Source organism: Lissotriton helveticus, chromosome 6 (genome assembly GCF_964261635.1).
Source record: "Lissotriton helveticus chromosome 6, aLisHel1.1, whole genome shotgun sequence".
NCBI classification, from domain to species: Eukaryota; Metazoa; Chordata; class Amphibia; order Caudata; family Salamandridae; genus Lissotriton; species Lissotriton helveticus.
The window spans coordinates 518,872,509-518,883,683 of record NC_136067.1 but is presented as its reverse complement, the minus strand read 5'-3'; positions in this window follow the sequence as shown (position 1 = coordinate 518,883,683).

The following is an 11,175-nucleotide window of genomic DNA, read 5'->3' as shown; positions in this document are numbered from 1 at the left end:
GTACCTGTGTCTCACCTTTTGGTAAAATGGGCCATGATTGAAGGGTTATTTCTAGGAAGTGTTTGGAAGAAAAAAGGTTAGGCAGCCTTTGTTGTGTGTTCAGTATACCATCGAATAATGCCCCGCCTGCACTTCAGCACTGTATAATAAAAGGGCTGTTGAAGTAGGTGGAGAAATGGAAAAAATGAAGGGGTGGGATGATGGTTAGAGAAATCTCCCCAAAATAAAACAAAATGACAGAGACATGTTAGGGTACCTCTGTAAAACAAACAAAAAAAGATAGAGGCAAGCCTTAGAGTGGATTCAGTTCCAGTCAAGATCTGCCCAAAAGATCCTCAAACGAGAGGCCACTCTTCCAGGAATAACCAAAAAAAACGAAAACAGTTGCATGGAAGTGAAGTGCAAAACAAAAAGCGAAGCATGAGTGTAGAAGGACCAAGGGAGGGGCGTGCTCACTGCAGGAAACTCACCCACTCACCTACTCAGCAGCTGTGTTCTGAAGTGGGAGTTTCCAGAGTGGAAAAAACAGGAATAGTGGAGCATGCATCGTGGTTGGCCACTCCTTCTCCTTCAGGCTTGGGTTTCCATCCTCCAAGGATGGTGGTTGGTTGCTGGCTATGGTCCTCTAGCTTGTTGGGGTGCATATCGGTGGCTTACTCGAGATGTTCAGGTCCCTTCTATTTCAGTTCTTGGTTTTCCGACCCTCACCCTGGTCTTCTTTCTATATCTTCATATGTGGAAAGTGATGAGGATTCCTGACATTCTTGGTCTTTCATGGGAGAAACACAGACTTGAATGAAACACTGGCATACAAGTTTACTTTCCTAGTACCATTTGGTTAGTTTCTTGGGATAGTGAGTCATTTATCAGCTTGGACTCCTAGGACACTAAGGCATGATTAGGGATCAAGGAGGACACCCTATGACAAATTCCTTAACCATCTTGTCGGATATAGCTGCTGCTCTGGTGTAGGAAAATGTCAGGTCACCCCCATTTTTGCTAGATTTTGTTGCTGGTTTTTTTCTCCTTACACTTATGTAGTCAGACCCATAAAAACAGGTCAAATTGGTGAAATCCCTCATTGAAAATTTTAATTGATCTATAAGTCCCTGATAATTGGTACAAAGTGTACCCAGTGCATGTAAGTACAATTGTCACTAGTTGACTGCAACACATATTGTGCCACCACTAAAGTGACAATGCAAAACGTGACTGTAGGCTTGCTACCAGTAACTTGGCTGTGCAGGTTTTAATCTCAAAATTTGGCCTATCAAAATAACATCTTTTGACAACCTAAATCTTCGTTTTAGATACTAATATTTCACCCCATAGCAGGCCTAAGTGCCCGTAAGTCAGTGTGCCTGGAACTTAAAAGTAGGACATGTAAAAGTGTAATATTAACATATCCTTACAGTGAAAATGCCCAAAGAGCAATTTTCACTGTGGCAGGGTTAACTACTTCATAGCATTGGTATAATTTATTAAAAATAATAATGTTATCTATGCCTAGGAACCAGATACAAATGTACTTCTAAGACTTATTAAAATATTTATTATAAATGCAATTCTTTGCCAATGCTGATTTGTAACACATATTTTACAAAAGCTACCTTTAGCCTGCTTAAAGCATGTAGAAGCCCATTTGTCTGAGCTTCTAACTGATAACCCAGAAGCTGAATAGCTCCTTGATTAGGTGGGAATTGGCTCACAGAGCTGAGGCAAAGGACTTGGGTGTGGGGAGGTATCCCTTTTCTCTAACAGGATGACCAGCAAAAGTGTAAACATATGATAAAGTGTTTTCAAAATTCAAAAAGTGCATTTCATTAACATGCAGAACTGTTTCATCTTAGTACATCAGATTATATAAGTGGATTCCGTTTTTGTTTTTTAAAAGTGCTAGTTTTCAACATGAATATAGAAACATTAATCACCCACCTCTCCACGACGGCCACCCTGCTAGCATCAATGCGGCCTCCAGTCACATCACAGATCAAACATTGTAGTATCTGAGAAAATGTTTGCGAGTAACCCCACACCATACAAGGACAATGAATCACAGAAGTGTGTACATCCTTGTATAGGAAATATTACATAAGACAATGCGGCCTATAAGGTATAGGAGTCACATGACATCCATACTGATAGGCATTATATTTTAAGAGTGCTTAGTCTGGAGGAACACAACCTCTGGATATAAAACATAGGTTTTGGGGTTTACTTTAATAATATTAATTATTATTTTTTACCCAATTGAAATCTCTTTAGCAACCATAGGATAATGAAAGACTGGGGGAAAACATAAAGTTCTAAACCCCTGCCTTGCAGTTTACACGCAGCTCTTAGATGCTAGGTCATGGTTCACTGTGCCATATTAGAATTGTAACTTATGAACTACAAGTAACGGGTTCAGGCAGTAACCTGCTGAGCTAGCTAGATAAAGTAGAATTCTGTGATCTGCTCATAACATGTGGTTTGCAGCGAGCACATTAACCCTCTGTGCGACTTTATGATCAGCCAAAGTCTCTTTAGCAGGTATATTAATTGCCTGAGTTTGCTTTTTTATTTATATGGGGCAATTCGACCCAAGGTTATTGGAACGCTTTACGTGAGCATCCGTTATGTTACACAAGGTCAGAGTCATTTTTTAGAGAGGGGAAGATTAAGTGATTTACCCAGATTCACAAGATGTTCAGCTAACACCAAGACTCAAACCTAGTTCCCCAGTGCCTTTGTTGGCAGCTCTGGATGCAATACCACAACCTTTCTCTCAAGAGTTATCTTGAAATTATTATTATTCCCTGCCAATTGCTGGCACACAAGGAACTCTGCAGCAGTTACTTTTAATCCCATCAGATATTTGAAAATACACTGCCCCCTGCTTGGTGCCCAGTGCAACAGCACCAATCTCACAGGCAAAGACCAGAACTTGCATAGTATAACACAGCATACTTGTCACTGTCCAACTCAGATACCATCTCCTTTTCTGCCACTCAGAAGAGAATGCGGGTGCCTTGTGATGAGCTCAATTTCTGCCGATTTGATCATACCTGGATAAATGCCCAAGAAAAAGGGGTGGCAAAGGAAAGAGTCCATCGCCAAGCGATAATCAAAGTGGACACATTCACCTTTGTGAATTATGTCAATGGCCTTGCGAGGAGCCAGCAGTGACTTACAGCACCACTGCCTGTTCGCCTGGATGTCTTTCAATGAGAACGTGGTTTATTAGTTAGGTGCGATTGGGGTCTAACATAAGTAATACATTCACTGTCCTTTAAGGTCCCATGAAAGCTTTCAGTTTTTAAACCAGAGCTCAACTCCCTGTGGCTATGGCACAGAGCAGACAGGCTTTATTTAATTACATTTTTAAAGAATTTAGAAGCAACAAATCAGTTAACAATTGAAAACACAACACAGTAACACAATAAAAACCCCACTCCAATTTATAAAAAAAGATAAAAAATAATAAGCAAAATTACACAAAAATCCGAGTGCCAAGTCTGTCTGTGATCTTCATTCTCGCTGGACCTGCGAAACTGAAGGTGATACTGTCTTTCCGTAGTTTGTCCCTCAGGGCCAGGAACCCTTTCCTTGTTTCCACCGTGTGTCGAGAGAAGTCTTGCGTTATGACAATCTTCTGGCCATTCACTTTCACGTTTTGCCCTTGGCAAAGGCGAAGATAGCTTCTGTGTGGTTGGCACGGAGCGGTTTGCATATGATTGGCCTAGGTCCTCTACTCAGTGGGGGTTTTGTTGCTGGGACTCTATAGGCCTTGTCTACTTCAAATGGCCTGTCGAAGTTCAGACCTGTAAGCTTTGGCAGGAGGTCTTCTAGTAGGGCTGTGCACGAGCCTAGGGTGTCTTCTTCTCCCTCTGGCACGCCCAAGAGCCTTATGTTCCCCTTCCTGCTCCGGTCGTCCTGTTCTGCCAACAGTTTCTGCAGATTGTAGGTTGTTTTGGCAGCTTGTCCCAGGTCTCTTTGTGCTCTGTGGGTGGAGTCTTTTAGGTCGCTAACCCTTTTTTCCACAGCGTCGATTCTGCAGTTTGTCTTGGATTGGTCCGCTCTTATAGCTGCCAGCTCAAGTTGCATGTTATCAATTGTCTTTTTCGTGGCTTTGGCTAGTTCGTTCCCGTCGTTGATTTTCTTTAGGAGTGTATCTAGTGCCGTCTCGTTTCTGTTATCGTTCTTAATCTTGGTTGGCGATTCCGAAAGGTCCTTCCTAATCTTTTTGATGTCGTTGGTGTTCTTATCATCTCGTCCTGCCATGGTGTCGAAACCTCTTCTGGCCAGATAGGTGTGCAACCTGTTGTCTCTTTGTTGTTTGGTTGGGTTGCCTTTTGTCGCTTTTTCTGTGGTTTCCTTGTGCGTGGGTGTTGTATCCACTCGGAATCTGCTTGGCCACCTGACTATCCTAGTCCTAGTCTTCGCCCCCGCCAGCTCTGAGGACTTTTCCTGCCTTTGTCTGGGCGGATTGGGCCCCCTTCTTGTTAGCTTTCACCACTTGTTGTTACCACTTGTTGTTACCGCTGTTTTGGCTAGTTGCATATGTGTGCTCGAGGCCTGCGGGTTTGCAGTTGACCTTTTTTTTCTCGCTTGCGCTGCTGCTCGTCCGCCAGCTTTTCCACTGGGTGAAGTAGCACAGCCCACCGTACCTCTTCTGCGTGCTTGGTTCTGCTCAGTGGGGAGGCATGGCGTTTTCTTGCAACTTGCCTCTTGCTTGTGGCTCTGCCAGTTCATGCCCTGCTAATGACCTTCTTGGTCTCGATTCTGCTGCTGCGCTTGATATGCTGCTTGCGGCGGACTTATGACCACGGCCTGTCTGGTATCGCTCTCCAGTGCCTGCCGTTGTTGTCTTCCGTGACTGTGGTAAAATGGCCTGTGGTGTTCGCGTCTGTTTTTAACATCCGGACATCTGAACTAAGATGGCCGCCCCCTGTATAGTTCCGGTTTCATTTCGTTTCCGGGCCGGTAGGGTCTTGTTCGTGGCAGCGTCGTGGGTAAACTTTATGCGGAGTGCTGGGCGTTTCCCCTGTGACCGCTCTTTGTCTGCATCTTCTTTCCGCTGTACCTTGATCCCTCGTTCGCCGCATTTACTGCAGGTTCTCCTGTCACAAAATGGCTGCTCCCGGTGTTGGTTTCAGTTTCGCCCGCTAGCTTTGTTATTGTTCTGCTTTGGGGGTGCTCGCCTTGTTAAGTGTGCTTGGCCTGGGTGTTGTCTGGGTCGGAGGGTTTTATTCGGGGTTGCTTTTTGTGCTTTCCGAAGGCTCGCGGATTCTGTGGTCAGCGTGCGCCCCTTCCGCTGCTTCGCCCGTCTGTAAATGGCTGCGCCTGGTGAGGCTTTCCGTTTCTTTAGCGCTTTCTTGTTCGGCTTAAGGGTGCACCCTAGTGCAGTGCTCAGCTCGGCTGCGCTTACCAGCTCGTTCACTGTCTTCCACTGCTGCCTGGTTACCGCTGGTCCTCTACTGGGCTGCCGGTGTGCTGCTCCCTACGGCTCCGTGTGCCGCCATCTTGCGCTCCTCCTCTCGGCGCTCGCCCGAACCTTTTCTTTTGCTTTCTCGCTTGTTGCACCCTTCCGACCCGGAATGGTTCTTCCTTTATGTGCCTAGAAACTTCAGACAGCTTCCCTCGTTCTTTTTTCCCTGGGTTTTGGGCTGATTCGCCGCTATAATCGCCGTTAGTTACTCGGGGTGGTGGTGGCTCCGGACTTAGGCATCTATCCTCCTCGCCATCCAAACCACGCCCATATTTTATTTCTAACTATAGCATTAGGATTAGGCAAAACAAACAGCTTAGCAAAAGCAGCAGTGCAAGCTTCTCGCATGTGACAACATAGAGCAGCCATATTAATACTAGCGCGCAGAAGCGACGGATTCCCTCCAAAGCAAAGAAACGTCATGTCACGTGAGTATGACAGACGCATGCGCAGTAGAAACCCTCGCGTAGCAGCAGCCATCTTAGATGCAAGCGTATTACAATTAGTAAAACACATAAGCAAGCTTCTCTCGGACACCCAAATGTTTATGTAAAATGTGATATTAGTAAAACAAACATGTTGATTAATTAATTAACGTTATTCGAGGTTAATGAATACAAGCAAGTTGCTTCACGTGCGAATCCTTGCTCCATCAGCCTCATTTAGGTCTACTCCATAAACTCTCTAATGTGGTTCATCACTCAATCCCATATTTGTAATCTCTATGCAGCTCCTTTAGAAGACCCAATTCTCTCATTTAACGTATTCTGAATGTGTTGTGCAGGTGATACACAATTAATTCTGAAACTGAATAGAGAAAGTGACGTGGCATGTTGTGACTTTCATACCTGCCTCAGCAACATAGCTCAATGGCAGGAAAATGCCACAATGAATTCTGATAAGAGGGAGCATGAGGAATTGGGTTATTAGTTGAGGGGGTAAGTACACACCTCAAGTAATGATCACAATCCTTAACATAGGCTCAACTGCCACTAAACTGACAGGCTTAACGTAGAGGAAATGTGTAATGTATTTATGCAGTAATTAATCAGTAATAATCTTGAAATGCAAAAGAATAAACATCCAAAAATGAATAAGAACAAAAGAGTAAAAAATAATAAACAAAATGACACCAAAATTACAAATATACAAAAAGGGGATTCAGAGATATTATTTTTTAAAATGTTTTAAGAAGATTTAGCACCAAGAAACACAAAGTGCCAATGATAGTCAATGGTCATGGTAGAAGATGACCTAGGCTCAATTTCACTCTGACCACAATGGAGCATGGGTCAGACACACTAACCTGGTCAATGATTTTACCTTGTGACTTTATCCACCACAAGAGTACACTTTTAAAGCCCCCAAGGATGTCAGGGAAGGCACTTAGGGGCAGATTTATGATAACTGTCGCATCCCCAGGGATGCGCCATTTATTTTGCGCCGCTGCTCCGCCACCCATGGTGCGCCGCATTTACAATGCGGCGCACCATGGGGCAAAAACGGCACAGATGCGTGACGCATCTGTGCCGTAAAGGTGGCGCATTGCTGGAGTTGCGTCGCAAGCGCGACGCAGCTCCAACAAGGCTCGGGGGTGCCCCATCTATACAATGCTGCATCAAGACCTACGCCTGCTTCAAGCAGGCACAGGGTTTTGACGCAGCATTGGCCTGAAAGTGACTGAGTGAAATCTTATAGATTTCACTCAGCCACTTTTGCGAGGAGCACCTGCCCCGGAACGCCCACCCTGCGCTGGAACGCCCACAAGTGGCGCAGGGCTTTACAACGTGACGCATCTGCCTAGATGCGTCACGTTGTAAATGGGTCGTAGGGATCCGCCACGTTTACGCCGCAGTTGCGTGACGCAAACGTGGCGCATTCCCATCATAAATCTGCCCCTTTGAGACTCACAGGGTGGCAAGCCAGGTCCAGTTGCCCCTGATCAGCGAGAAGTTGTAAAAAAGCCCTCTTAGAGATTATTGTGTCTATATAGCTTGAACAGGAGGTTAGCTCTAAGACCCTTGGAGTGCACTTCTTCATCCTGGATATAAGAGAGAGACTATGTCTCGTCCTCCAGGGTTCTTTTCAGGGTGTTCTGAAGAGAGTGCTTGGAGACGCCACTGTTGTATTGTCTCGGGGCATGTAGAATGTATGGAGTGCGCCCTCATTCCATTTTGGATCGATGGTCAGGGAAATGGTTGTACTGAGGGAGGACAGAGACGGTTGGCGTTCTGGCCGGTTGCTCCCTCTTCATGTTGCTTTCATCTCAAATAAATATAGATTTTAACCCACCTTGTATGGCCACCATTTCTTCGCTGGTGATGAGGTGGGACGGCAAAGAGAAGAGTGTTCTGTCATAGGAGCTGGCAGCAATGAAGCAGAGAAACACGGAAACAGTAGCAAAGAAGCAGTGCAGCCAAACTTGCGCAAGGCTCTCGCAAGTGAGGAGGCACTGTGTGCTCAACCTTGGGGCCGGCGCAGAACCAGTGCGCCTAGATTGAGTGACTGTTGGCAAACCCATGTGAGTAAGGTGGGCCACCAGAAGGATTGTGACCACTCGTTTCAACAGAGACTGAGGAAAAACATGATGAAGTTTTGTTGAAAGGGCTGGGAACCTTACAACATGAAGGGTTGACCATAAAGATGGAAAATGTTAAGATTTGCATCAAGGGGTGCATGGGTTGGATCTAACGTCTTTATCACCAAAGCTGAAGTTGGTGAAGTCCATTGAAGAGGATCCGTTGACACAGGACAAAGATCATTTGAGGTCCTTTTAAGGGCTGGCCGAATACTGTTCACCATTCATCCCTAGGTTTGCGGACAAAACTGAGTGTATGTGTAAGTTTATGTTAAAGAATGCCAGATTTGATTGGTGCGTTGAATGTGAGCAGGGGATTAAGCAGCATAAGAGAGAGATTACATCTGCTCCTGTACTCAAGCCTTTTGATGTACATGATAAGAGTATTGTGTATATGGATGCCAGTGCCTTAGGTTTGGGTTTTGTACTCTTACAACAGGGACATGGAAAGGAAGTAACTATTGCGTATGCCTCAAGACCGCTGAGAGATACTACACGTATGTATACTGCAATAGAAAGGGAAGCTCAGGTGTGCTGTGGGGGGTGAATCATTTCAAGACATTTGAGTGGGGAACAGAATTTCTGAATCTCACCGATCACCACCCCTTAGTTGATGTGTTTAGTAATAAAAGGAAAAGTATAGCTTCATCCAGAATTTTGCATTGGGTTATGAGAATGTTGGAATTCTTTTACACCATGGAATATATGCTTGGCCAGAAGAATGTGGTGGCTGACTGTATATCGAGGTTGCCAATAAGTAACCCGAGCAACGATGAGGTTGAAGATGGTGGGCAATTGGTTATCAACATGTACATAATTACGGAAGGTCTCATAGAGCATGAAGAGTGGTTGTAAGCTGTGACCTTACACAAGGTTGTGGGACACATGATTGTTGGGAGGCCGGCGAAAGGGAAGGTTTCTGAGAAGGTGGAGTCATTTCGGAATGTTAGTAAGGAATTTTTGATGTAGGATAACATTTTGTTACGAGGGGAGTTGTTGGTGGCACCAGAGGCGTTAAGAATACACTTCTTGTTGTTGGCTCATGAGGGCCATGGCAGTATGAGTGCGCCCAAGTGTAGGGTGAAAGCAGAACACTGGTGGACAAAGATGTGGAGAGGATGGTGTGGGAGTGTTTATCATGTGCATGGAGTGATAAATCACACAAGACGGTGGGATATCCCCCGGTTGAAGTCGAAAAAATGGATGCTGCCTGAAGAAAAATTGGTCTGGACATCTCTGGGGCATATAATGTGTTGGCTTGCAGTCCCACACATGCTATGATAGTTGTTGATTAATATTTGAGGTAGCCTGAGGAATTTGAGGATCAGGTGACAACCCAAGATGTGATAACATTTTTGGAGGAGCTTTGGGAAACAAAAAAATAACCTAATAAACTGTCTCACTGAACTCGCAGATTGGATGTCCCAGCACTGTTTAAAACTAAATGCCAGAAAATCAGAAATCCTGCTTTTCGGTGGTGCCCAGGATATCTGGGACAATAGCTGGTAGCCCCAGGCACTAGGCACCGCCCCAGAATCCAAGAGAGCGGCAAAAAACCTGGGCGTTATTTTTGATGACTTCCTATCTATGCTGGACCAAGTACGCACATTGTGCGGTAAAGCCTATGCCACACTGAAACTTTTTAGACAACTCTTTCCCTGGATTCCACAAAACTGCAGACAAACAATCACCCAGGCTCTGCTTATGAGCAGACTCGACTATGGCAATGCCCTTTAAGTAGGCATGGCTGAATATCTTTTTACCAGACTCCAGGTAGTTCAAAGTGCTGCCGCCAAACTAATATGTAACAAAATAAAATACAGTTTAGCATCTCTCTGCCTGAGGGAACTACACTGGCTCCCAGTCCTCTAAAGGGCTAGTTTCAAGCTCCTATGTTTTGCGCCTAAAAACGCTTCATAAAAATTAACCACAAATTCTACATGATAAACTACAATTCCACATTCCCTCACGTAACTTGAGATCATGCCATCAAGCTCTTGCCTCCATCAAGCGCACTTCCAAGGGCAGAATGGGTCCTTCTCCAAATCAGCTGCGGTCCTCTGGAACAACCAACCCCTTGATCTTTGCCTGACAGACGACTACTTACTGTTTAGGAAAAAATTGAAAACCATCCTGTGTCCTAGACACTGACCCTACCAATGATCAATCACACCTTACTCTAATCCGTCTTAGCGCTGTGATGTCCCGTGGGATGATTGATGCGCTTTATAAATACTGCTAAAAAGAAATCCAAATACAAATATTGGGACCAGACCTGTCAAGCAGGATGTGACATTCAAGCAGGATTTTACACTTTAATGTCAAAAAGACTCTACACAGACCCCTTGCATATTCTGTCAGGACAAGATGGGGCATCTCTCCCCATTCAGGTTATTATTTTCTTTACTCTTCGGAGAAAGTTCACACTTCATTCACTCCTATTTAAATGCTGATTACTGGCAGCTGAAGGGGGAGAGCAAAATGCAGATTCAGCTCCCAGGGCCTTAGGCAGGGTAAATATAACTTTTCAAAAAATGTCTTTTCTGCCATATTTATTGTTTTACTATGGCACACCTAGCCTCGCTACAATGAATATAGCTTTGAGGTGCTAGTCACTGTAAGGAAATGGCGAACATTAAACTTTTACATGTCCTACTTTAAAGTACCATGAATCCTTCCTTATCGGGAATAGGAGCTGCTTAGGGGTTAATTATAAATATTTAAAAGGAAAGATTAGACCTGTCAATAGGGATTATTGTTAAAGGTCGAATTTCTGTAAACCCTGCAAGCTACTGCAGTCATGTTCACGTTATCATTGTAGTGAGTGCCACAATGAGTGCTGCAGTTCACTGGTGACATTTAACTTAGACCCTGGGTCCACCTTAGTACCATATACTAGGGACTTGTAGATAAATTAAATATGCCAATCAGGGGGTTTACCAATTTTGCCATGTTAAAAGGAGGAGCACAAGCAGTTTACTACTGTTTAGCAGGGCTAAAGTATACATAGTCCTTGGGCAATAAAAACAGCATTTTGAAGGTAGGCAGAACATTTAATGATGACCCAGCAGGAAGGGCAAATTTCCATCAGGGAGGGATTGGTAGTGAGGGCTTCCCTTCTATATGA